The sequence below is a fragment of the Pseudonaja textilis genome, chromosome 1 (genome assembly GCF_049901715.1).
Source record: "Pseudonaja textilis isolate UNSWEBS1 chromosome 1, rPseTex1.2, whole genome shotgun sequence".
Taxonomy (NCBI): Eukaryota; Metazoa; Chordata; class Lepidosauria; order Squamata; family Elapidae; genus Pseudonaja; species Pseudonaja textilis.
In genome coordinates, this window is record NC_141990.1 from 228,013,944 (window position 1) to 228,041,532 (window position 27,589).

Here is a 27,589-nt window from a genome sequence, read left to right on the forward strand (position 1 = left end):
AATACAATACTTGTTTGCGTGGAACATTAACAATTTTCTTACAGAAAGTTGAACAGCTTCTTAGAAATAAAAATTGTTTTGCCTTATTGGAAACTTGATTTTATCTAAGCAGAAGTTTTAGCTATGTTTCAGATGGATGCTTCATCCCCCTGAACTGAGCATTACTCTTGAGAAGGCAGAATGAGGTGAGAATGTAATTATTGAATGCCAGTCTTTAGCAAAGTGACAGAATAATCATGAGTTTTTTGAACATTTAATTCTGCATGAAGACAACTGTGTAGATGGTGTTCCGTTCTCCCAATTCTCTGACCTCTCAGTGGTGAATATTGTAGTTTTCTCTCAGATAAAGTGCATTGCCTATGACTTCTGTTGGGATGGCATTAAGAAATGTCTAATGTCCACATCTATTTCTGGCCAGATAGATAAAAATCTGGAAAATTAAATACAAATAAAGCTATGTTACCTACCAAAAGTGCAGGAGAATGAGCTTTACTACACATTTCTAAGGCATTAGGGAAATGAGGATATATGAAATTGTGGACTGAAAAAAGTGGAGCAGCAAACCCATGTGACTGTGTATTATATATTGCAGTTGCAAAACAAGCACTAATTCCATCATGACATCCCAGTGAATGTTCTGCCATTATAATTACTGGAGTTAGAAATCATCAGATCTCATAGTGACCCCTAAACTCTTTTGCAATGGAGATTTAGCATAAACAAAAGGACTTGGGGTGGGAATGGAATTAAATCAGAAGGAGATAATTAAAAGAGGTTCAGGTTTCTTCCATCTGTAATTTGATTTCATAATAAACTTGTCTGGATAAAAATAAATGTGGTTCTACTAAGTCTGCTTTTCCCTGGTAATAAAACCAGGATAATATGTTTCGAACATAGGTTGGACATTGTCATAGAATAGAATAGAATTCTTTATTGGCCAAGTGTGATTGGACACACAAGGAATTGTCTGTGCAAATGCTCTCAGTGTACATAAAAGAAAAGATACATTCATAAAGAGTCAAGAATCATACGGTACAACACTTAATATTCATAGGGTACAATAAGCAATCAAATTATACTAGGAAACAGTCAATATAAATCGTAAGCAGGAGTGGGATTCTACCGGTTCTGTCCACTTCTGTAGAACCGGTTGCTCTGAAGAGCAGCAAACAGGGAGCATACATAGAACCAGTTCTATGTTTGCTGCTGTTTTGACCCACCCGCCCGGGCTCTTACCTGACCTTTATTTCCTGGGTTTTCAACCGCAGCTGCTTTGCCCGAAAAAGTCACTTTTTCTTGTTCTTTTTCTTGCTTTAACATTATCTGTATTGAACGTTGTCCTCCAGATGGTGGAGAGGAAGAAGTAGAAGTTGAAGAACCAGAAGCTGTAAATTTCCTACTCATTTTAAGCAATTCAAAATCTTCAGGTTCTTCTAAACCTTAATCCAATTGTGAAATGACCAATTATAGTTCGAAATAAAAATAGTAGAAAAAAGAAGCCAAATAATGATGAAAAAAAAGGGGAGGACAAAATTTCTTCAGGTTCTTGTATACCTTAATCCAATCAGTAGTTAGATGAAGAAAAAGGCTTGAAAAAAAAAGAAAGAAAAAAAGGAAAGGGAAAAATTCTTCAGGTTCTTCAACACCTTAATCCAATTGAGAGGTCTCAAATAGAAAAGAGTGCATAAAAATAAATCAGAAAGGTAGATGAAAAAACAAAAATACCAGGAAAGGAGAAAAAAAAAGGCTATTCCCTTAAAAAAAAAAAAGGAAACATTAATACTAAGGCTTTCCCTTTAAAATAAAAAGCAAGCGTAGAGATTGGACTTCCAAAGAAAAAAAGAAAAACAAAGACAAGGTCCAACAAAGCCAAAAATCCAAATAGTTATTACAAGAAAAAAAAAAGATAAAATGAAATACAATAAAGCTGGTGAGGAGGGATAGCACAACTTAGAAAAAGTAAAAAGAGCACACTGCGCTTTGTTTAATTATCCAAGGCTCTTATTATAACTCTCTTCTCCAAAAACGTATCACCTTTCCCCCCCAGGTTTCAACACCAGACTCCAGCTGTTGATAGAAACCCAGAAGAGCACCTGCAATAATACTCTCCCATGCTCTTCCCTCTAATCAAATATCAATGTCCTTGAAAAAGTCTCAGTTCTTTCTTTCTCAGCTTTGTCTGGTTGCAGGGGAAATAGAATATTTTCAAGTCTCTAGTTGGCAGTGTTACAAAGTTTCTTTGCTCTCACTTTCCCCCTCCTTTTCTAAGCAAGATATATAAAGGAATTAATAAAAAAAGAAAGAAAGAAATATTTTAAAAAAATAAAAGGGAGCCTCTAGCCTAAAATATTAAAAAATCAAAAAGGAGGAAAAAAAATAGATGTAAAAGAAAAAACCAGTCCAGTTTCAAAATATAAGATCGTGTATAGAAAATCCAGCAATGAAAAAAAAAACATTACTTTGACATTCCTGTTTAAAATCGCTGCTTAATCACTTCTGTCAAAACTTTTACAGATTCTTTCCTTTCCTTAGGGTGTCCTTTCAGATCTTAGAATAAAGAAAAAGTTCTCACCAAACCGGCACACTCTCTCTTTCTGTTCTTTTCGTTTCGGAGCTGTCCCAACTTCAGCAGCTTTAATGGCTGCCTCTTTGCCGCTGGCAAGAAGAGCTAGATCTACCAGGGACTTTGCGATATCCCTGGGATCGACTGGATGCACTCTTCACTCTCACCGTCTCTTCAGGATAGTTTAGATCCGATAAAACCGTCCAGGAGCAAAGATATCAGCAGCAATCTCAGACCACCAAGATAGCATGCCGTATTGTCGTAATGCCAGCTCTGCCCTCTCAGCTACATTCGAGACTTCTATGGGAAATTATATATGCAAGAGAATATTGATGAGGAAAGAGTTAAACAGTACTTACAGAATGCTAATTTACCTCAGATACCTAAAGAGATTGAAACAATGTTAGAAAGCAATATAATTATGATGGAGTTAACTGAAGCACTCAAGAAGCAAAATAATGGAAAGGCACCAGGCCCAGATGGACTTCCAGCAGAATTTTATAAAACATTACAAGAATCGTTGAATCTTCCATTGCTAGAAGTTATGAATGAAGTTATGTTAAAGAGGGGTATTTTTAGAAGACATATACGGGAGTCTCTGTTGTTAAACTGGGAGAAGATTTAAAGACAATGTTATTTGAAAATTCCAGTCTGGCTATCGACTATTTAAGTATTTTCTTATCCTATAATATACAAAAAGGAACAAACAGATATGGTGAAATATTGAATGAAAAGAGTGAACTCAAATCTATACAAAAACTAGAGGAACAAGGTATAAAGATGAATTGGTTTTCATATACATTTTCATATACATTTTCAAATACATTCAAGGTATGATAAAGATTCTAAAATGGAAGGTTTCTATGATAAATTGACTGATTTAGATAAGATTTTGACAGGTACTGATGAAAAAGTGATTAAAAATTGTATGGATATTTATTAGAAATTAAACTAGAAGAAGAACAAGTTAAAGAAACTATGATTGCTTGGGGGAAGAATTTTGGATATGGGATCGATTTAGAGAAATGGCAAAAATTGTGGTCTCAAAATTATATGCTGTTGACGTTGTCATTTTATAAAGAAAATTTGTATAAGATGTTTTACAGGTGGCATTTCCCCCCGACAAGAATAGCAAGAATGTTCAAGAATAAATCCGAAGAATGTTGGAAATGTCATCAGACTGGCTCATATTATCATAAGTGGTGGACTTGTGCGGATGCTAAAAAATACTGGACTAAAATCCACATGTGGTTGGAAAAAATTACAAAAAAACATATAGACTTGAAACCAGAGATATTTTTATTGGGAATTTTACCTGAAATATATAGTAAAGACTTGAAATATCTGATTGTAAATGTATTAACAGTGGCTAGGATTGTATTTGCCAAAAACTGGAAAAATGAGAAAACACCATCACAGGAGGAAATCATTAAGAAAATATTGGAATGTGCTGAAATGAGTAGATTGACATTTGAAATTAGAGAACAAGGGGATAAACAATTTTATAAAATTTGGGATCTATTCTATAAATGGTTAGACAATAAAATACAGTAATGAAATATGTAGACTTTTAGAAAATAATAAATATATAAAGATGTACTTCTTTCTTATTATATCTACAAAATGATTTTAGGATAGATTTGGGATGATAATATGAACTGTTACAAAACAAACTAAGTAAATTATGATTATCTTGTAAAACATGAATGAATAAAAGCATAGTCAAATGATTGATTAATAATGATACTAAGGTATTTAATTTTTGTTTGAAAATACAAGATTATATGCAATGTAATTGTAATTGAAGACTATGAAATGGAAGCACAAAACAATTTGTAAACCAACCGGCACACTGTATGTATATATATGGAAGATGGCTTGATGTTTTTATGTTTTGTTTATTTATGTTGTTTTTAAAAAACCAATAAAAATTTATATATAAAAAAAAGAAACTGCATTTAACCTTTATCTGTTTCTACCTCTGAAGTAGTATGAATTACTCTGAATGAGCCACTTTGATATTAGAAAAGTGTATGAAAGTATTTTAACCCTTAATTAAAATAGTAAATATTCAAGTTGATAATTCAAATTGAATATTTACCATTCAATTTTGGTGATAACTATTTGGTGACACATTCTTGGTAACAGTACAGAAGTGATTTTCTTTCTGAAATGCTTGTTCAACTTTCCAGCTTATTTTACAGACCTGGGATCTCCCATCCCCTGTTTAAGGCACAACCTTATATAGACTTTTTCTGAGATCAACTAAGCTTAATTAAGAGCTGCCACCAATGTAGAAATTTTAGGTTTCCATTTTCTTTCAACACTTGTATCCAACTTTTTTTATTTTAAACTACTAATTATCCACTGTTTTTTATTTTATTTATTAATTAATTTTTTATGATACCCATCTCACCTGCAAGGTGACTCTGGGCAGTTTGTATACTGTACTCAATGTGTATGAGATACAGGCAGGGCTGGGATTCAATTTTTTTAACAACCAGTTCTGTGGGCGTGGCTTAGTTGGTGGGCATGACTTGGTGGTCATGTGACTGGCTGGGCATGGCCAACCCAACATCATTCACATCGAGGCACACATCTCCTTGCCTGGCCTCTCATGACTGGGGATGCTGCAATAATCATAAGTGTGAAATATGGTCATGTCACTTTTTTCAGTGCTATTGTAACTTTGAATGGTCACTCCACACAAGCAAAGTACCACCAAAGGAGGAAAAAATAACTCCAGAGATGTTCCTGAGACAGGAAGTCTAGTCCTGCCAAGAATGTAATAAGGGTTAACGGAGAGGCAGTTTCTGTAAGCGACACCAGAATGTTTCCTTCCTGCCTTCCTCACAGGATTAGGCCAGTAATTTCTTCTAACAACCGGTTCTCCAAACTGCTTAGAATGTTAACAACCGGTTCTAGCAAATAGGTGCGAACCTGTAGAATCCCACCCCTGGATACAGGCAATGTTTGCATGAGATGAAGGATTAGAGAAGCTTTTCTACTGGAGGAGAAACTACTGGGCTAATGGCAAACTCTTACTTTAAACAAGTTTTATTCAATTTTTCCAAAACAACATAAAAAAGGCTCTGTTCAGTGTACAACATAATTCCGAGTCACCACTTTTACATGCAAATATGACAGTAATTATATATTCATTTTTACATTCAACATTCTGTCTTGTCCATTTTTAACTTAATTCTATTGTTATTTCTCCATTTCAACTTTTACATAAGAAAAGAAACAAACACATTAATTCTGTTAAGTGATATTGCTTTCATTTTAAGCATCTTCTCAATTCATTTCAATTTATTTCAAATATATTTCTTAAACATTAACATTTCTTTTAAGCGTGGCCTTTTCCAAAGTACTCTATTCTCGTTTTACCTTTCAATTTTTATATAAGAAAAGGAACAGGCAAGTTAACGCTATTCATTAATATTACTCCCATTCTAAACATCTTATCAATTCATTTCAATTTATTTCAAATGTATTTCTTAAGCCTTAATGTTTCTTTTAAATGTTGCCTTTTCCAAAGTACTCTTTTCTCATTTAAATCACCAATAGTTTCCATATCTTTATACTTATTCGTTTTTAATTTTTTTTTATCTTGTCAAAACATAAATTTCCCCTCCCCTTTTACTAGTTTGGGGTGTTACCTCAGTGGTAGTATGCCTTAATTTCCTCATCTGTAATTCCCAATTAAACATCTATTTTACTTAGTTATAGTAATAATCAATCCCTAGAAAAATAAACTACTTTACATTGTACTTTTCAGTCAGATTCCGCAATGTATTTTCTCCCTTTACTTCCATAAAATTTTACTTATGGTATCAAAAAAATAAAAAAAATGAAAGAATAAAAAAGAAGCAATCAATTTTGCCTGGTCACTGATATTAATCTCATTTTTAAATCTCACAATTCATTTCAATCATTTCAATATATATATAATAAACATTAACCTTTCTTGTAACAATAAAAATAAGAAAATTCATTCATCTTCTAAATATCAGTGCCCCTCCCTCCTCTCAATAAACTATATTCTATAATTTGTAATTGCAAAGTACATTATTAATACCCCTCATATCAATGCGGAATCCCCTCTTAATTCATTAACCATTGTCCCGATGTATTCTAGGTAAAGAAAAATTTTCCTTTATTTTACAATTCCCATATTTCTTTCTTTCCTGTTCCTGTTCCTCATTACCTCTCTTCCCTTTTGTTTTCCAAATTTTTTCTCCCTCTGATTTATATCCCTCTCTCTATATATATTTTTCTTCCCCCTTTACTTTTCTGCTGTTTCTGTCTGTCTTTTCGATTTTTATAAATATTCCCCATTTTAGTTACTTTTTTGAATCTCCCATTTTTAACCCCCCTTCTTTTTCCTCTTCTTTGTGGTGTTCTTTGTGTTGATTGTCTATTTAAGAAGGCTTCTTGAGTTTCTTCTTCATAGTCTTCAATCGCCATTTCCATAGCTTTTAACTCAGAGGCAAGTGATTTACCTCTTGCATGTAGTAGTTCTTTCAAATTTTTAAGTTCCATTTTTTACACACTCTTATATCTTATAGTCATTAAAATCCACCAATCTTTAAAATCACCAATCTTTTTCTTTTTTCTTCTTCAAACTTTCTGGATTAAAACTATTCCCGAACTGGGTTTATAGCAAAATCACCAATCAGTCCAACAATCCATATTTTTTCTTTTGTTCTAATTCAATTTTCACTTTTTAGGGTACTTGTTATATTGTTTCAATATTTCCTTTTCATTGTATGAGATCCGATTCATAGAGAAATAGGAACTTTCCCTTAGCTTAAATTGTTGTCCACCAGATGGCACTCTCCATTATATAATGTCCTCACCTTTTCCCCATTTTATTAGTTTGGGGCTTTCCAAACCTCGGTATTCTAAACCAATAAAATCTTCAATTTAAATATTTCCCCCTTCTTTTTGAAAACTCCAGCTTTAAATTGTGCCTGCTTGTTAGCAATGTATTTTAATTCAATTTGCTTGGATATCTTCTTCCGGCTTCTTCCAATCCTGGTTCGAAGCCCTCCTCAGTTGTCAAAGATATTTTCACTTTTTTTCCCTTTCCCTTTAAAAATTTCTTTCTTATTCTTTCATAAAAAATCTTAAAATACCATCCTGGGTTACCTTTTAATTAATTGTTGCGCCAAGTTGCTCAGTTCTTATATTGTCCACCTCTTTCTTCTCTCCTGCACAAATCTTCGTCCAGCTAAGTCCTCCTCTTCAGGGTGGCCATTTTAGACCACCACTCGGTCATCTTCAGGGGGAAAAATTGCCTAGCCCAGGGAGGGGGGATGCGGCTCCCTCGGCCTGGCTGGCAGCTTCCCCTTACTCCGCTGCCCCTCCGAGGCAGCTTCAGCCCTTAATCACAATGATTGGGGCTCTCCAATGAGAGAGCATGGACTGAAGCTGCGGACAGTCGCAGTCCCCGGCTCGTCGATGAGAAGGGCTTAACCGGCTAATGGCAAACTCTTGTGCGCCTTCCCAGGGCCAGGAAGTCAGCAATGCTCCAATGGGAAAGTGAGGTGTGGGGAGGGGTAGAGGTTAGAGATAGAAAAGGTAGAAAAGATGGACGAAGGAAGTCTGACTGAGTAAAAGAAATGAAACAGAGCTGAAAAACCTGGCAGCTGGGGGAATCTAGCAACATTACAAACATTGGAAAGGAAAAAGGGCCACACTGAAGAGAAAAGGCAGTGGTGGTGGCACTAGCTGGGAGAACTGGGCCTTGACAGGAAAGTGCCCATCAGTGTTTCTGCTCTCCGGTTTGAAGTGAAAAACAGTTATTTTCATTCTGATGCTGTGAGGGAAGAGAAAAAAAACACCCTAGTCACACCTTTCCCAAAACTGACAATACCTGCTTTTTTGTCTTTGGTAAATTTTCTATTCCAAAGCTGGATTCCTTTCTTCTTTAATCTCACCAGCAATACCCCGGGTACGGAGGAAAGCAAGTTTATTTATTGCAGGTTCCAGCTCTGTTTTGGGTTTGTCTCTTTTCTTTTTCTCTCTTTGGGCTTATCTTCCCCCACCCCCACCCCCACCCCCAAATCTTGCTATGCTGCCTCATCATGATGTTAATGGTGTTGCTGGTGTTGGGAAAGCATTAATCCTGAGAGGGATGAGCCAAGCTCACAAGGAACATTTGCCCAGATTCTGCAAACCCAGCAGAGTCATCCAAGGCCGGAAGGTCATCCCACTGGCCCAGTTAAAGCAAGCAGATGCCTCTCGTGTGGCAGCTGTGTAGAAAGGTGATGTAGATGAACAATTACTTTAGTTTTTGACAAAGGCATCATTTCATATAGTGTAGAAGAAGTCAGTAGCAATCCTTTCTTGTATTTGTTCACATGGATAGAGAACACAGAGTGATTGTTGAAGTACCACCTCAGTTTGGAGGTAGTCAACATACTACTTTGGGACAGATTCTCAGGTTTAGATGAAAATGCCAAAAGTGTAGAGAAAGCGGTGGATATTAAACAAAGACATTCTGAAAAATATTTGCTATCACGTAAAGAATTTTTTTAAAAAAATAGAATGTACAGATTCTCCATCATATTAGAGGCTAAAAACCTAGAATTAGAAGAAGTTAACTAACTGTCACTTTAGCATCCTGGGTACTTTCTCAACTCATCTGCCATGGACCACTAAATAAACATTCAGAAAAAGCATGAAACATTTAAACACATTCCTTACTGTTTTTGACTTTAAGAGCATAACAGTTCACATTTTTAGAAGAGAAGGGGAAGAGTATAATTATGGTTATTTTTGTATATATAGTTTGTATATATGTATTTAGTTTTAAAACTAAATAGTATACAAAAGAGATTCAAATTTTCCCCTTGCATTGTATGTATATTATGCCGTAATTTTAACTCTCAGTAAAAACCTGCTGGCCTAGCATATCTTTCAGTTGAAGTTTTTGCATAAGTAATAGGCTAAGGGCCAGTAGCTCTCCAACCAAATGCAATTTCATGTTTTAAATAATCATTCTTATTTTTGCTATCCTTTTCTTTTTAAATTGTTGGAAATCACACTTCTGCTTATAATATACAAGTGTTACAGTCCTGAACGCTGTGTCTTATGTGATAAGTCAAATTAAGTGAAAATTTTATTATGATCATAGAGCAGCATAAAGAGGGTGATGTACAGTCATTAAAAAGCACAAAGGATACATCTAGGGTAAAAATAAAAAGCTAAAACTTATAACAATCTAAAAAAATATAAATGATACATACCTTAAAAACTAAATATATAGATACAAAAATAGACTCTAAAATAAAGAATAGGAATGTTAGATGGATGTATGGGAACATAAATAATATATAGAAGAAGCGTTACAATGCCTCCTAATACAGCAAGTTCAAAGTTGAGCCCTTAATACAGAACATTATCTGATGTGTTTGGAATATTGTTTCAACAAACCTGGCAAGATTATATGTTGCAACAGGATAGGAATCTGAAAACAACAGGGTGAGGTACAATTGTCCTATGTAGTAATTGTAGTAATTGTTTCTATATGTCCAGGATCATAGAGGCATTGTCTCTCCCAGTAGAGAATCTTCCCATATCGGCGTTCAAGGTCAGCTGATGAGGGGGCATGACATAATGGTGGAGTAACATCCCTTTTGTATTTAAGGAATTATAAGCCCTTCAGGTAGATTAGTCTAGGAAACCAAAGTCATGAATGCTGCTGCTGCTGCTGCTGCTGCTGCTGCTGTTGCTGCTGCTACTACTACTACTATTAGTTTATAGTAACAGACTTACTTTTGCAAATCTATGAAAGCAGCACAAAGATGCTAGAGTATAAGACACCGACCAATAGTTGACTGGCCTTTCCTAAAATGCTCTGCTCCCCTCAAATTTGTTTTCTTGTTCCAACCAGGCCTGGAACTTCCACTGAACATATCTTCCAGAGAGTTTGTTGAGAGTGTTGAGGAGGCTAATTGGTCTAGAATGGGCATTCTGGTGGATTTCTAGAAGTTACTTTTTCTGTAGTATATGACAGCAATAGCCCTGGCCTGCACCAACTGCTTCTGAATGTTCTGTTGATGTTGCAGGACAGGCTGCTTGAATGCCAACATGGCCAGTTTCTGCTGCAGTTTTAACTTCCTGATTGCCACAGAGAGTTTGCGATGAAGGGCTTCTTGGAAGCTGCCATCTTGATGGAAATGTCATTTAGCTTTTGCAATACAGAATTTCTTCAGACAAAAGGCAGATCTCATGAAAAGGTGGAGTTCTCCTGTTTATCTGCCTTGTTGGATTTATGATGCCTACCACTGTTATTGGGACTGGTCTGGGTTCTTTTCTTGCCTCTGGCTGGCATGTTTAGCCTTTAGGAATGAGCCAGAGAGGGTGAGGCCAGCCACATATTGGGAAGTTACTTCATGATCTGCTTGTTCATTGCAATCTTGGTTTTTCTAGATGGTAAATAAATACTCTGAAGAACACAGTACTATGGGTCTCTATTAGCCTTTAAAATGTTATTAATTATTAATGTAAAAGTTATTAGCAAACTATAGGAATACTTAATGCCTATAGCATTACACCCACCCGCATATAGTTATGTACACTTTCTGTGCTACAAACCTAGCCAGATAATGCATGGGCTTGTGGAAGATAAGACTGCTCCACAGATTAGAACATAGGACATAGAATAAGAACATTAGTAGAAACTTTGGAAGTCTTCTATTCCAACCCTCTGCTTGAGCAAGGGACCTTATATCATTCCAGACAAATGTCTTCTTGAAAATCTCCAGGGATGAACCATCCACAATTCCATTTCTGGAAGTCAGGCGTTCCACTGATTAAGTTATAGCTGTGGGCACAGATTGAGGTCTATCAACCAGTCTTCAATAGCAGTATTCCATCACATCAGAGGTGGTATTCAGCAGGTTCTGACCAGTTTTGGAGAATTGGTAGTGGAAATTTTGTGTGATGACCTGGAGTGTATCAAAAAATAACAAAAACCAAAATATAAATAAAGGTCCTTTAATACCTTCAACTTGGCTTCACTGTTTAATTGTTCACAGCTGAAGATTAAACTATTTTCAAAAGAACATTCCAAATGAAAGAAATACAGATCAAATTCAAAAAGCAGATAATGAAGCAAAAAACAAAAACAAATTCCACGACAGGATAATTAATTACAAACTTCAAGATGATAACCAGATATAATCCATTGAAAGAACACCAACTAAGATAAACCTCATCCAGGAATAAAACACTAATTTGTCTCCAGCATTTGTTAGCACACAGGTCAAAATTCTTTTTGTTGTTGTTGAAAATTTTATTTGGGTTTTCGCAAAAACAAAATACAAATAAAACATCTTTTTTGAAAATAGCATGGTCCCAGGTTATCACTTCTTCATACAGACACAAAACTCAATTTCATGCTCATTTTTATATTCTATTCCATATCTTATTACCATTTTATATTTTCTACATAGTTTTTCCCCTCTTTTAATTTTCTCAACTTTGTTTTAATTATCTCATCTCAATTCAAATCATTATATTTATACTTTTGTCTGTCCTGTTTCAATTTCACATTATCTTTTCTTATTAAGCAAATTTTTCCCTGTAGTTATCAATTAGAGTATGACATCTTTATATCCTTTAATTTTATCCATTCAAACTCTTACTTAAGCTTCAATGTATACCTTTAAGATTACAGCATTCAATATAATACATAACTTCAAATCGAGTTCTGCTTGGTACATTCTTAAAATAGAGACTATATTCTTAAAAAGAAAAAAAATGTATATATATGTAAATAAAACACACATTCCATTCCAATTCAATTCTATCATAAATATGCTTTAAAATCTTAACATCTTTAACATTTCTTTTGAATTAAATATCATATTTCCTTGGGAACACTTATAAACTTTCCATAGTTAATTCTTTTTTTCCCATATTTCTCACTTATATTTTTATAAATCATTACTAATAATTAAAAATGTTCCCTTTTAATTCTCTCAATCATTTTAATTTGTTTATTTATTAACAAACATCCCACTACATTACAGTAAATATTTTATCCATCATCATATTTTCTACAATTATTTCTATTTGTAATATAACAATGTTATCTTATGTACCTTTGCAGAATCCCTTTTGCAATTAAATTTTCACCCATTATCTCTAAACAAGCTTATGGTTACAATCCTTATATCTTTTCTCTGTTTCTCCATTTCTTGTTTCTGTTTTTTACAACTTCTTTTCCTTGCCTTCTTCCCCCTCTTTTTACCCCCTCGTCTCTTTACTTCTAACTCTCATCTGTAATCCCCTCTTCTGTTGCTTTCTATTATTATACTTATCTTTCAAATTGTTCTTCTTTTGGGTTGCTTTTTTCTAGTCTTAAACCTTTCACTCTCTTTCCCCCCTTTTCTCCCCCCCCCCCACATAAAATTATTTGATCATTAAAGATATCTTCTTCTTTGTCCCAATCTTCTTGTTCTGCAAGCGTTTCTTGTTGCTTCTCATAGTTCCAGATCTCCATTTCTAAGAATTGAAACACGAAGCCAAAAGAACTTTTCCCTTCTTGTGCATCTTCTTTCCATTTTTTAAGTTCCGTTTTCAGTTCTTCTAAGAGTGATACCATTTTAAAAACTTTTAAACAACCACCTGGTTAATTTTAGAAATCACCAAATAATCCACATAATCCAAATAATCCAAGGCTGTTTCTACTTGCTTCTTTTTTCCACTTTCTCTTCCTGGGGTTCTATTATTTGGTTACCAAGTTTCAATTAAAATGTATCTTTGAGGAATCTTGTTAAAATTTCACTGTAAGTTCCTTTTAATTACAGTTCCATTCCTTAATTCCAGGCAGTCTCCTCCATTTTTCCAGATCCTGCCCTTTTATTCTTTTTTTTTCTCCTTTCCTGCTTTTAAAAACTTTTAAATGTCCAGAAATCTTTATTATCCCTTTGACTTTTATTTTCAGCTTAGATGCCTATTAATGTCAAAGTGGATTTTTTTTCAGTTTCTTGCTTAAGTCTCTTAGCTGTCAGTATAAGGAAAGGAAGAAAAAAAACCCTAGTCCTTTCCCTTCTCTCTCTCCTTCGCAGCTTCAAAATCTTCTTTGGGAACAATATTGTTAAGTTTAAATTCCAGGGTACCTTATTTGTTGCTTTTGCCGTTTGACCCGGTCAACCAAAACTTTCGCTTCTTATCTTCCTCCTGCGCATTCTTTTCCGGTCAAGTTTTTCTTTGTGGTGGCCATTTCTGACCACCGCTACAACTGCCTTTGGGAAAGGGAGTAATGGCCAGCTAGGGAGGGGAGATGCGGCTCTCCTCAACCCTGCAGGCAGTCTCCCCCCCTCTTCACCACCTCTACGGGGTGGCTTAGCCCCAAAACCAGCCGGCTCAGGGCACTCCAGCAGCGAGCACAGATTGAAGCCTCGGAGAGACGAGGTTTCAGTTTGTCACCGAAGAAGCTCAAACCAGAAGTCAGTCCAAATTCTTATGCAGATCTCACACCTGCAACCCATGAAGAGGATCATGGCCCTCTCCTCCCAAGTAGACCATATTTTTCCCTGATCCTCTCCTCCCTGCGTGCCCTAGGATGGATAGGGAATGGACCTGGGTCCTCCTCTGACTGCTCAGCCAGCCTCTGCCCTTCCCCAGCTTCCCGCACAACCTATGGAGTCACACTTCCACTGAAAGTGGCTGTTCCTCCTCTCCCCAAGTCAGTCTCCACCAGGGGCATGACATTTTGAGTAGATTGGAGAACCAGCAAATACCACCTCTGACTGGAGATTTTACAGATTTTAGCCCTGCCACGCCCACCAAGCCATGCCCACAGAACCGGTAGTAAAAAATTTGAATCCCACAACTGCATCACATGTCTTTGCATTGCTTCAACTGTTCTTCTGTAGACAATTAGACTGCTGGGTCAAATGTAACTTGTTGCACTGCAATTAACGTTCTTTTCTCTGTTGTTCTTTAGTCGTTAATTGTGTCGAACTCTTCTTGACCTCATGTACCACAGCATGCCAAAGTCCTCTTTCCTCCACCATCTCCTGGAGTTTTTCCAAACTCATATTCTTTGCTTCAGTTACACTATCTATCTCATCCTCTGCTACCCCCATCTCCTTTTGCCTTCAATCTTTCCCAACTTCAGAATCTTTTCCAACGAGTCCTCTCTTGTCATTAGGTGGCCAAAGTATTTGAGTTTCAACTTCAGCATCTGTCCTCCAAAGAGCATTCAGGGTTGATTTCCTTTAGGATTGACTGATCTGATTTTCTTGCAGTCCAAGAGACTCTCAATAGCGTCTCCAGCATCACAATTTGAAGGAAATTAATTCTTATCTCTGGTAGCTATCCTCCTATTCTCAATTGATTTTGAAGGTGACTTCCTTATCTCTTTAGCCTGCTTGCTCCTGCACATATACATATTCTTCTCTCAAGCCAAATGTTGGTTTTAGATAATCCTCAACTTACGACCAAAATTGAGTCCAAAATTTTCATTGCTAAGCAAGACAGTTGTTAAGTGAGTTTTGCCACTTTTTATGATACTTTTTGCCACAGTTGTTCAGTGAACCACTGCAGATGTTAAGTTTGTAACATTTTAAGTGAATCTAACTTCCCCATTGACTTTACTTGTCAGATTTTTTTTTATGGCGTGTCAAATTTTTCAACTTTCAATTTTCAAACATTAGGGATGCTCAAAAATTGTGACATGCCTTGGTGGATTGTAAACATATTTTGGTTACTTTAATAAAATTTAGATGTGCTTGGTAAGTAATTACATAAATATCATAACTTTTTAACATTTTGTTTGTTTCATAAATATCAGAAGGTCATAAATACACGATGGTTTGTCCAGGATCCAAATTTTGATCGATGCTGTAACAGTCGTAAGGATCCAAATTTTGATCGATGCTGTAACAGTCGTAAGTGTAAAAAATGGTCATATCACATTTTTTCAGGACCGACCTGTGGTGCTCCTGCTAGTGAAAATGTGTCAGGAGGGCCACAAGAGGCCGCCTGCACCCCCCCCCCGTGGCCCATTTTGGTTGCCAGGGTGCTGCAGGAGGTCATCCAGGCTGCAAACTGACTGCATGGGAACCAGCCATGCCCCCCCGGCCCATTTTTGCTAGCAGAGGCACTGTGGCCTGGTCCTTTGCTATTTCCAGGCTGGCTCCACTGGCTGGATCCAGCCCACGAGCCTTGAGTTTGGCATCCCTGCTTTAAATGGTCCCTAAACAAATGGCTGTAAGTTGAGGAATATCTGTATTTTACATTGTCTGCTTTTTCCAACTTTTTGATATTCATTACACAGAATCATGTTTTTACACCTAAGGCCTGTTCACTATGATAATTTCTCTGAATATGAGTTATCACATTGCTATTTACAACATAATTTCAGTGAAATATGCATCAATGAACAGTTTTCAGCTCATGAATTGTTCACATTATTCACCTGATTATCAGAGCATGTATCTAGACAGAGACTGACTCTGTGGTGGTATTCTACTGATTCGGCCTGGTTTGGGCTAACCAGTAGTAAAAAAATAACTACTGGTTCGGCTAAACCAGTATTTCTTTCTTTCTTTCTTTTTCCTCCCAATGATCAGCTGTTCTGATGATCAGCTTTGCCAGGCTTCCCTGAGACCCAGAAGGCAAAAGGGGGCTTGCGAGGGGGAATGATGCACCCCCTGTGCTCCGTTTTTTCCCTCCTGGGCCTTAAGGAAGCTTCCTGAGAGCAAAAACAGTCCCCCAGGAGGCTTTCCTGAGGCCCAGGAGGCAAAAAAGTGGAGCACAGGGTGTGTGTGTGCAAAAAAAGCCATGCCCCCCCAGTCACATGGCCACACCTACCTAGCCACTCCCACAGACCAGTAGTAAAAATATTTGCATCCCACTCCTGGACTGACTGCACAATCAAGCGCTCTTGTGAACTGATTGTTAGTCCATGAGGAAATGGGGGCTGAAATATCAAATTGGAGATGTAGGCTGTTAAGTCTGGGCGGTGGGTCCCAAGGAGAGACGAGACTCGAAGTAGTGACAACAGCTCTTTATTAGGAAACCAGATACTGACACAAAAACTCCCAGCTGAGGCAGCTCCTTTTATAAAGCTGGCTGTGGCTAGGCAGCCTATGACATGCATTTGAGCTCTCCGCGCTTGGTTTTACCCAATCGCGGCAGCCGAATAAGAACCAATCCGAACGCTTAGTTTTGTCCAATCACGGCCCGGCTTTTCCGGACCAATAGGAATGCAGGCCTACAAGCCTGCTAGTATGGAACACCCCTCCCCTCTTGGTTCCGTCCAAGGGGTGGGGTAACGTAATCACACAAGTAGGCGGGTCTTTGTACCTGCCTACTAGACTTGCGCAGTTCACAGTGTCTCTGTTCACCATCGGGTTCGGACAGGCTCTGCATCGCTCTCAAGCTGCAAGATGGAACTGCCTGGTAGGGTGAGCTGGTCCTCTGGCGGTGACTCCCGCCTGGTGATTCCGGGTCGGTTGAGTCGTTTGCTCTGCTGCTCCCGCCTGGGCTCTCTGGGCTGGTGGAGCTTGTCCGGCCACTGCTTCCAGGCGAAGTGCCTGTCTGCCACGACTCCCTTCTGGCTGGTAAGTATTGTTGGTTTTTGTTTAATGTCTGTGTGGGGTGTTCTACTTGTACAGATGGTCGTTCATTTTCTGAACTTGAGGTTTCCCCTTCCCCCAATTTCTTGGTTAGAGTCTATGAGGGGGGAAGCAGCCAGCCTGGATCTTAGCTGGTCAATATGACGTTTCCACGACCTCCCATCGGTGGTCTTGAGCCGGTAGGAGCGGGGGCCTGTGACTTGGGTGATTTTTGCAAGGATCCAAAGTGGGTCCCCTGTAAAGTTTTTGGCAAATACAGTGTCTCCTACCTTGAAGGTGCGGTGCTTGCTGCTGGAACCAAGGGGTTTTTCTGGAGTGTAAGCAGGGTGCAGGCGGTCTAGAGGTGACCTGAGTCTTCTGCCCATTAATAGCTCTGCTGGCTCTTGGTGGTGGTGGTATTTGGTGTGATATGTTGTAGGAGAAGCATCCTGGTGACCTTCTCATGGATGTCTCCATGTTCCATTTTGTGCAGAGTTTTTTTTGTAAATTGAACCATGCGTTCAGCTCTACCATTCACCGCCGGTTGAGCTGGTGATGTCAATGCGTGTCGGATGCTGCGGTCTGCCAAGTATTGTTCAAAAGCCAAGGCGGTAAATTGTGGCCCATTGTCAGAAACGATAACATCTGGCAGACCATGCGTTGCGAAAAGTCTATTTAATTTCTTGATGACAGCTTCTGTGGTGGTTGTCTTCATTGTGCTCACCTCGAGCCAATTTGAATAAGCGTCAACAGTGATTAAAAAGGTGTGCCCCTTGGTTGGCCCTGCGAAGTCAATATGGATGCGCGACGAAGGGCCTCTGGGTGTTTCCCATTCTAATGGTGGGGCCTTAGGGGGAGCCGAGCGAGTCTCTTGGCATCTGTTACAAGCGGCGACCCAGGTTTCAATTTGCTTGTCCATGCCTGGCCACCAAGCGTAGCTCCTGGCCAGGGCTTTCATGTGCACAATACCAGGGTGCCCGTCATGCAGCAAGTCTAAAACTTTTTTCTGTAGTGTCTCTCGTATTACTACCCGGTCTCCCCACAACACGCAACCTTTTTGCAAAAAGAGTTCAGTTTGCCGGTTTTTAAATGGTTTAAAAAGTTCGTTTGGCTCAGTTTCTGGCCATCCCCTCTCCACCCAGCTGAGAACTCGCGCCAAGCGTCTTTCCTTCCTAGTTTCATGGGCGATGTCTTGCGCTGTTACTGGTGGCATGGGGATTGTTTCAAATTGTAAGACTGGTAATGTGGGTGCTGGGTCCTCTTGCAAGTCTGGCAAGGGGGAGCGGCTTAAGGCGTCTGCGTGCGGGATTGTCTTGCCAGGGCGATGTATCAATTTGTAATTATAAGCAGCAAGAAATTCAGACCATCTTGTCATTCTAGGTGACAAGATGTGTGGAGTGGGTTTGTCACCCGCCAATATGCCAAGTAGGGGCTTATGGTCTGTAATAATGGAAAATGTCCTACCATAAATGTATTCGTGGAATCTCTTTACTGCTGAAACGATGGCAAGGGCTTCTTTGTCCATCTGGCTATAGTTCCTCTCTGGCTTGGACAATGTTCTGGAAAAGAATGCAACGGAGGCTTCCATTCCATTTGGTAAAACGTGGCTCAGGATGGCGCCAACCCCGAAAGGCAAAGTAACAGTCAGAGATAACGTTTCATTGTATTGCATGAGGACTGCGTCTGAAGTCAAAAGGTTTTTTATCTGGTGAAAAGCGTACTCTTCTCGCTGTCCCCATATCCAGGAAGCCTTTTTATCAAGGAGTCTATGCAGAGGTTCTGCGACAGTTGCTTTTTGGGGTAGAAAAATGTTATAGAAATTAATGAGTCTGAGGAAGACTTGGAGGTCCATTTTGTCTGGGGGCGTTTTTGATGGCTTTCAATTTTTTATCTGTGGGGTGAATTCCTTGTTTGTCAAGGAGGTAGCCAAGAAATTCAACCCTTTCAGTGCATAATTGGCACTTTTCCTTTTTCACCTTGAGGCCAGAGTCTTTGAATTTCTGTAGGACCGCCCTCAGTCGTTTTTCCAATTGTTTTTTGGTAGGGGCTTCTACCAGATCGTCATCGAAATAGGGCACGACTCCTTTAATTCCCTGCAACAATCTCTCCATTAGACTTTGAAAAATGCCTGGTACGACGCTGACCCCAAACTGGAGCTGGTTACATTTGAACGCCTCTCTATGTGTCACTATTGTTTGGGCTAAGGCAGTTTCAGCATTGACTGGCAGTTGTTGATAAGCTTGAGCCAGGTCGAGCTTTGCAAAGATCTTGCCACCCCCTAGTGAGTTCAGGAGATGTTGGACTACTGGCACCGGGTAGGTGCTCTGCTGCAATGCGTGGTTGAGGGTGGCCTTGTAGCCACCGCAAATTCTCAGGGAGCCATCGGGTTTGATGGGGGTGACAATTGGGGTCTCCCAACGGGCATGATCGATGGGTTCTAACATGGCTTGCACTATTAGTTTGTCTAATTGTTCGTCTATTTTAGGCTTGAGTGCAAAAGGCACTCAGCGCGGCTTGAGACGGATGGGAGCGATGTCAGGGCTGAGATTAAAGGAGATAGGGGACCCCTTGAACTTGCCTAGATGTTCACTGAAGACTTCTTGGAAGTCCTGGATGAGTGTTGCTTCCCAGTTTTCGTCTTCTGTGTGGTTGATGCCTGTCATCTCGATCCCCAACGGTGCGAACCACTGCAACCCGAGTAGGCTGGGTCTGTCTTTATCGACGATTGTGAGTGGTAGGATGGTGGTGTGGTATCTGAACGAGACTTGAAAATGTCCAGTGCCAATGACTGGAATGCGATTACCTTGATAGTCTCTTAATATTAGCTTCTGATCGCTAAGCTCTTGGCGGCGGATGCTGGGAATTAGTCTTTTGATGGTCCTCCAGGAGACCATAGAGATGGAGGAACTGGAGTCTACCTCCATGGTACAAGGCTGATTCTCGATGCTGACCTCTACACGTATCTTTCGTGCATCTATTGATGAAGCATGGGCGATGGTGACTGCTTGGTGCGTTTCTTCTCTTCTGGGTGCCTCGACGAACTTCCTGGGTTGGCTGTCCCGGTTCCATCAGCTGTCATTATGGCAGTCCCGGTTTATGGTGGGGGTGCCATCTCTTCTTCTTGGGCTGTTTCCCCGTCGTCGGGGGCTGGAATCTCGTTTGTTACGGCATACTTTGGAAATATGCCCTCGTTTTTTTGCAAAAACAGCAAACAGCATCCAGGAACTTGCATTCGGAACGCGGGTGATTTCCTCCACAGCCGGCACATTGGTAACTTGACTTACGACCACGACGGTCTCGTCGCTCGCGTTCTGACTGAAGTCTGTGAATTTCCTCCTCTTTGCTGTCAGAGGGGGATTCGATGTCGCCATAGTGGGTGGATGCTGCATGTTTGTTTGCTGTGGTTGCCGTCTCACTGGTGGGTTGGCGGTCGTTTCCGTTTGAACGCCGCATTCGCCCCACTGACTTACGGGTGGCCTCGGCTGCGGTGGCTTCAGCTATGGCGTCGGTGAGGGAGATGTCTCCTTTAGCCATCAGTCTGCTTTTGGAGAGTTGGGTCTTTCAGGCCGAGGACGACTCGGTCACGCATGGCCTCATCTAGATTGGCGAATCCGCACAAGCCTCCTAGGTCCCTCAGGTCGGCTACGAACTCTACAACGCTCTCGCTGATCCCTCTGGTAAAAGTCATGCCGACGGATGAGAATCAGCACCGCCGGGGCGTAGTGGTTCCGGAGGATGGGAGCTAGGGTATCCCAATCCATGGTCTTGACGTCTGTTGGCTTCGTGAGCGCCTTGGCCATTTTAAAAATGGCGGGTCTGCAGTGTGTTAGAAAAACCGCTCGCTTCTTGCTGCCGGTGGCGTACTTCAGGTTGTTTGATTCCAAGAACATTTGGAAACGATCAATGTAGGACTCCCAGTCCTTGCTGGCCGGATTGAATGGTGTGGGTGGCACGGCGCTGCTGGCCATCTTGCAGGTCATCTATGCGCTCTCTGCCACGTGCTAGTCAGCTCTGTTGTCTCAGTATCCCACCCTCGTCGCCAGTGTTAAGTCTGGGCGGTGGGTCCCAAGGAGAGACGAGACTCAAAATAGTGACAACAGCTCTTTATTAGGAAACCAGATACCAAGACAAGATTCCCAGCCGAGGCAGCTCCTTTTATAGAGCTGGCTGAGGCTAGGCAGCCTATGACATGCATTTGAGCTTGCCGCGCTTGGTTTTACCCAATCGCGGCAGCCGAATAAGAACCAATCAGAATGCTTAGTTTTGTCCAGTCACGACCCAGCTTTTCCGGACCAATAGGAATGCAGGCCTACAAGCCTGCTAGTATGGAACATAGGCTAACTTATTTGATAAGAGAAAAAACAACATATTTCTGGGTAACTGGAATTCCCTAATAGACTTTTTGAATGAAATGGAAAAAAGTGCTTATGATTTGTGGTTTTGATGATTAGAAAAAAATTGGATAATAGAAAAAGAAAAACTTTTTTTATTTGCAATCATAGACTAAGAAATAATTTTGTAATTGTACTTATATTTCCTACAAAGTAAACTGGAAGCTTCTTTATATTTCTTTTTATTCTTTCTTTGCTCTTTTTATAAGTCTGCATTAGTTTTTGTTTTCTGAAAACATTTAATAAAAATTATTTTTACAGATTATTGTGATCTGAAGTTCATAGTGGTATCGCAACACATGTTGTGTTACTTCCAAAACTTTATTCATTTGTTGTTCCTATGTTTTGAGTTGGCCTGACTATTTGTAACTATGGATACATTTGTCGAAATGCTCTGCTTTTGATACAAAATCTATTATATTTCCTAGGTCAGACTGAGGATTTAATCTAAGTCTCAGAAATCCTCATTTTATGAATAAATTTAGAAATAGAATAATTTGAAATATATGTATGTGTGCGTATGTATGTATGTATATGTATATATGCAGATCTTGGCGTGTTTGGGTCTTTTCCCGATCTCAAGATCTCAAGCTTACACGGGAAAATACCCGAACACGCCAACAAGACCTGCATACCTGTAACCATGACAATCTACAAAAACAAATATGTATATATACAGTATATATATATGTTTTCTTAAGTTTTCGCGGGTACTTACATGTATGGCATTCAGCTTTGTTGGGTTTTTTCCCACGTCATTGTAGTTGTGCTTTTAAAGTTGTAGCAACGTTTCGGCAGAATCTCATCTGCCAGAAGCCTGATGATGGCAGATGAGATTCTGCCGAAACGTTGCTACAACTTTAAAAGCACAACTACAATGACGTGGGAAAATACCTGAACAAAGCTGAATGCCATACATATATATATACACACACACAATATTGCATTATACCAATTTATTTTATTTATTTAGAATGTTTGAGGATCATTTCAAACTTTTAAAATCAGAAATGATTAAATTAATTAATTAATATTATTAAATAATAAATTAATAAATTAAAGAAAAGACTACTTGTTCGTTAAATATCTTATTTTTCTCTGATAACACCATAGCTAAAGCTACTACTCAAAGTTATGAAGCAAGAGTTGTTGAGGGCAGACAGCATCAAATGAAATAAAACAATGAATAATTCAAATCAGATATGTGTCTTAATGTCTGATTAAAATAAGCTTTGTACCTATGTGTTACAGTACTACATTGCAAAAGAGCTATGCGAGAAAAGTAACAAGACAACAAAAATTGCACAATTCTGAATATATTTAAACAGGAAATGCAGGCTTTCAATATTACAGTGTTCTTTAACTACAGTACAAACATGCCCAGGCAGCGACTTTATTCTACCCTGTGCAGGTACATTATCTCTACTCCTTCAGACTTCCAAGTGGCAAAGATGATTTCACAGTGTAAAAACTCCTGCAAGTAATTATTAATTATTAATACATGCAAAACGTAATCACCAAATCGGTAGTAATACCGGTTCAATCCCACCCCTGCTGCATTCTGCACAAGTCAGAAAGAGGGCTGGGAAAATATTTACAGATCCCTCATATCCCGGACATAAAAATGCAAAAAAAAAGAGCTAAAAATGGATATAAACATAAAATGGGTCAAATAGAAAAAGAAGAATTAGCACAGAAAATTAGAGGTGCTAAACAGAACTACTTTGAAGATGCAAACAAACCAGGTAGATGGTTAGCATACAAATTTAGAAAGGAGAAAGAATCAAGGAAAATATTGAAATTAATAGATGACCAAGGCCAAGTTTGCTATGGTAGTAAAGAAGGAAATGCAGTTTCTTTGGTGGGTTCTAAATGGGAAAGAATATCTTGTTTTACTATATTTCCCCGCTTCCAATCATACTGAATTTGTATTATGTTCTCAATCTATTAGAATGTTAACATTTCCATTATTTTCTCCTAGTGCACTAGTTGATTTTGAAGTTTAGTCTTATTAGTATGAGTTTAGTCTTATTAGTATCCAAGGGCAGATCTGCAAATCAACACAGTGGTTCATATATCGTGTTATGTCATACAGTATTTTGTTTGGCTTCCATGACGCCAACCAATAGTGGCATCTTCAACAAAGGGTAGAGTAAAAATAATTCAGTAATTTATTTACTCTCTGTTCTTAGCCAGATTTTAGTTGCTTTCTTTTCCTGATTGATTACAGCTGTAATAATCATTAGATAGTCCAATGGCCTTGTTTAAAGACTATTTATAGTTGCAATGGTGATGAAAAAGGAACTTTGCAATTAATCCTTACATTTATGATCTTCTGAGCTGAAATAAAATTAATTTCACTTAGCAATTGCTTCATTTAACAACCAAGCTGTCAGTCCCAAGTGCTTGCTAAACAAGGACTACCTGTAACCAATTGGAAATAAATGGTCTGTTGCTGTCTGAATGAGCTCACATGAATTCGTAAGCCTCCCTACTCTTAGAGCTAGAAAGGAAATTTAAGCTTATGTTCTAAGACATGGTGGGCCATTGAAATGTAATTCATTAGTAGGCCAGAATAATATATTGTAATTTATTGTCCTTCCTTACCAATTGGGAAAGGAAAATTACAAGGAAGCCTTTAATTTCCTTTCATGTGTAAATGGGAAATGGACATACATAAAACTGAGATTTCTGTTGATTCATTCATGTAACAATCCGTACTTCTTCTTGTACTCCATATTATATTTGTCTTTTTTCTGGGCAGCTGAACACATCTCTACCACAAAGCACTGGAAGACACTTTTTTAAAGAAAAATAATGGGGCTAGAAGTTCTACTTGGGTGGGGATTAGTCATATTCACTATTCACTATTTCCTAGAGCAACATTCCCCTCCTTTTTTCCTTAAACTTGTAGCACTCAGTGTTAATCACTTATGACCATGATTTAAAATTCTGATTGGCAAATTGATACCTGATCAGTTTAGTTTTTGAACCTAACAAAATGCAAGGGGTTTTTTTTGTATTGAAACTTTTCTAGCTGATGGTATAAATTAGCTCTCTGAATCATTTTGACCTATAAGGCGAATTGACTTCATGGCTTTTCTTCCAAAAGGGTGCCTCAGCCAACTGACAGAATCTTTGGCATTTTAAACATCAGACTAAGCCTAATTGCTTCACCAAAGACCCAGATATTAATATCCATGCTTTCCTGTTAAGTTTGGAGAAAGCCTCTTTGTAGAAATATCTTGACCTCAGTATGAGAACTGATGCCTCATTGTACCATGTTCATCTTAAATGCAGAATTAAACTGGATATGCACTGATCGAGATTTGAGGCCTGCCTGGAAGAAAAGGAAGCACTGGACAGTCCTGAACTGGCTGTTAGTCCCCCACTTAGAACAATGGTGACGGTCTTATAGCTGCTCTATTTTTTTTACATTGCCATGTATGACCTGTATCCTGCACGAGTCAAAGAGGGCTGTGAAAATATTTACAGATTCCTCACATCCCGGACATAAACTGTTTCAACTCCTTCCCTCAAAATGATGCTATAGAGCATTGCACACCAGAATAAGGAGTTTTTTTCCCAAAGGCCATCAATCTGCTAAACAATTCCCTCAACACTGTCCAACTACTTACAAAGTCTGTACTATTACTATTAATCTTCTCATCACTCCTTATCGCCCATCCCCTCCCACTTGTGACTGTATGACTGTAACTGTCATTTGTATCTTTACAATCAGGGATGGGATCTGACCGGTATAACTACCAGTTCTGTCACTCTGCGTTGCATGCGCATGCACTTTGCGTGCATGCAATTTACAACCTGCTGAGCTGCCCAGACAGCTGAGCAGTGCTGCATGCAAGTGCACAGCAGTTGGAAAAGTCCTTTTTTCCTGCTTTTTCAACTGCAGCTGTGTCGGGCAAAGCAGCTGCGGTTGAAAACCCAGGAAATAAAGGTCAGGTAAGAGCCCGGGCGGGTGGGTCAAAACAGCAGCAAACATAGAACTGGTTCTATGTATGCTCCCTGTTTGCTGCTCTTCAGAGCAACCGGTTCTACAGAAGTGGACAGAACCGGTAGAATCCCACTCCTGCTTACGATTTATATTGACTGTTTCCTAGTATAATTTGATTGCTTATTGTACCCTATGAATATTAAGTGTTGTACCGTATGATTCTTGACTCTTTATGAATGTATCTTTTCTTTTATGTACACTGAGAGCATTTGCACAGACAATTCCTTGTGTGTCCAATCACACTTGGCCAATAAAGAATTCTATTCTATTCTATGACAATGTCCAACCTATGTTCGAAACATATTATCCTGGTTTTATTACCAGGGAAAAGCAGACTTAGTAGAACCACATTTATTTTTATCCAGACAAGTTTGTTATTATGAAATCAAATTACAGATGGAAGAAACCTGAACCTCTTTTAATTATCTCCTTCTGATTTAATTCCATTCCCACCCCAAGTCCTTTTGTTTATGCTAAATCTCCATTGCAAAAGAGTTTAGGGGTCACTATGAGATCTGATGATTTCTAACTCCAGTAATTATAATGGCAGAACATTCACTGGGATGTCATGATGGAATTAGTGCTTGTTTTGCAACTGCAATATATAATACACAGTCACATGGGTTTGCTGCTCCACTTTTTTCAGTCCACAATTTCATATATCCTCATTTCCCTAATGCCTTAGAAATGTGTAGTAAAGCTCATTCTCCTGCACTTTTGGTAGGTAACATAGCTTTATTTGTATTTAATTTTCCAGATTTTTATCTATCTGGCCAGAAATAGATGTGGACATTAGACATTTCTTAATGCCATCCCAACAGAAGTCATAGGCAATGCACTTTATCTGAGAGAAAACTACAATATTCACCACTGAGAGGTCAGAGAATTGGGAGAACGGAACACCATCTACACAGTTGTCTTCATGCAGAATTAAATGTTCAAAAAACTCATGATTATTCTGTCACTTTGCTAAAGACTTATCACCCATCCCCTCTCACTTGTGACTGTATGACTTAACTTTATCACTTGTATCGTTATGATTTATATTGACTGTTTCCTAGTATGATTTGATTGCTTATTGTACCCTATGGCTATCATTAAGTGTTGTATCCTATGAATCCCAGTGGTGTGATTCAATATTTTTTACTACCGGTTCTGTGGACATAGCTTGGTGGGTGTGGCAGGGGAAGGATGATGTAAAATCTCCAGTCAGAGGTGGTATTTGCTGGTTCTCCGGACTACTCAAAATTTCTGCTACTGGTTCTTTAGAACTGGTCAGAATCTGCTGAATACCACCTCTGCTTATGATTCTTGACTCTTGATGAATGTATCTTTTCTTTTATGTACATTGAGAGCATTTGCACCAAGACAAATTCCTTGTGTGTCCAATCACACTTGGCCAATAAAGAATTATATCTATATTTTAGGTCTATTTTTTTTTTAAAGGCAGCTTGATGCCTTTTTAGCTCCTCTTTGTACAAATGCTAGAGTTTTTATGTTGTGATGCTTCACATTTCACATAATGCATATAATCAGAGGTGGTAATCAAATTTTTTAACAACTGGTTCTGTGGGCGTGGCTTAGGTGGTGGGCATGGCTTGGTGGTCATGTGACTGGGTGGACATGACTGGGTCGTCATGTTATTGGTTGCATGTGGCCAACTCAATATCACTCACATTGAGGCACACATCTCCTCACCTGGCCTCTCAAGACTGTGGGGATGCTGCAACAGTCGTAAGTGTGAAAAATGGTCATAAGTCACTTTTTTCAGTGCCATTGTAACCTTGAATGGTCATTCCACACAAGCAAAGTACCAGCAAAGGACGGGAAAAAAACTCCAGAAACATTCCTGAGACAGAAAGTCCAGTCCTGCCAAGAATGTAATAAGGGTTAACAGAGAGGCAGTTTTTGTAAGAAACACCAGAATGTTTCCTTCCTGCCTTCCTTACAGGATTAGGCCAGTAATTTCTTCTAACAACCGGTTCTCCAAACTGCTTAGAATGTTAACAACCGGTTCTAGCAAATAGGTGCGAAC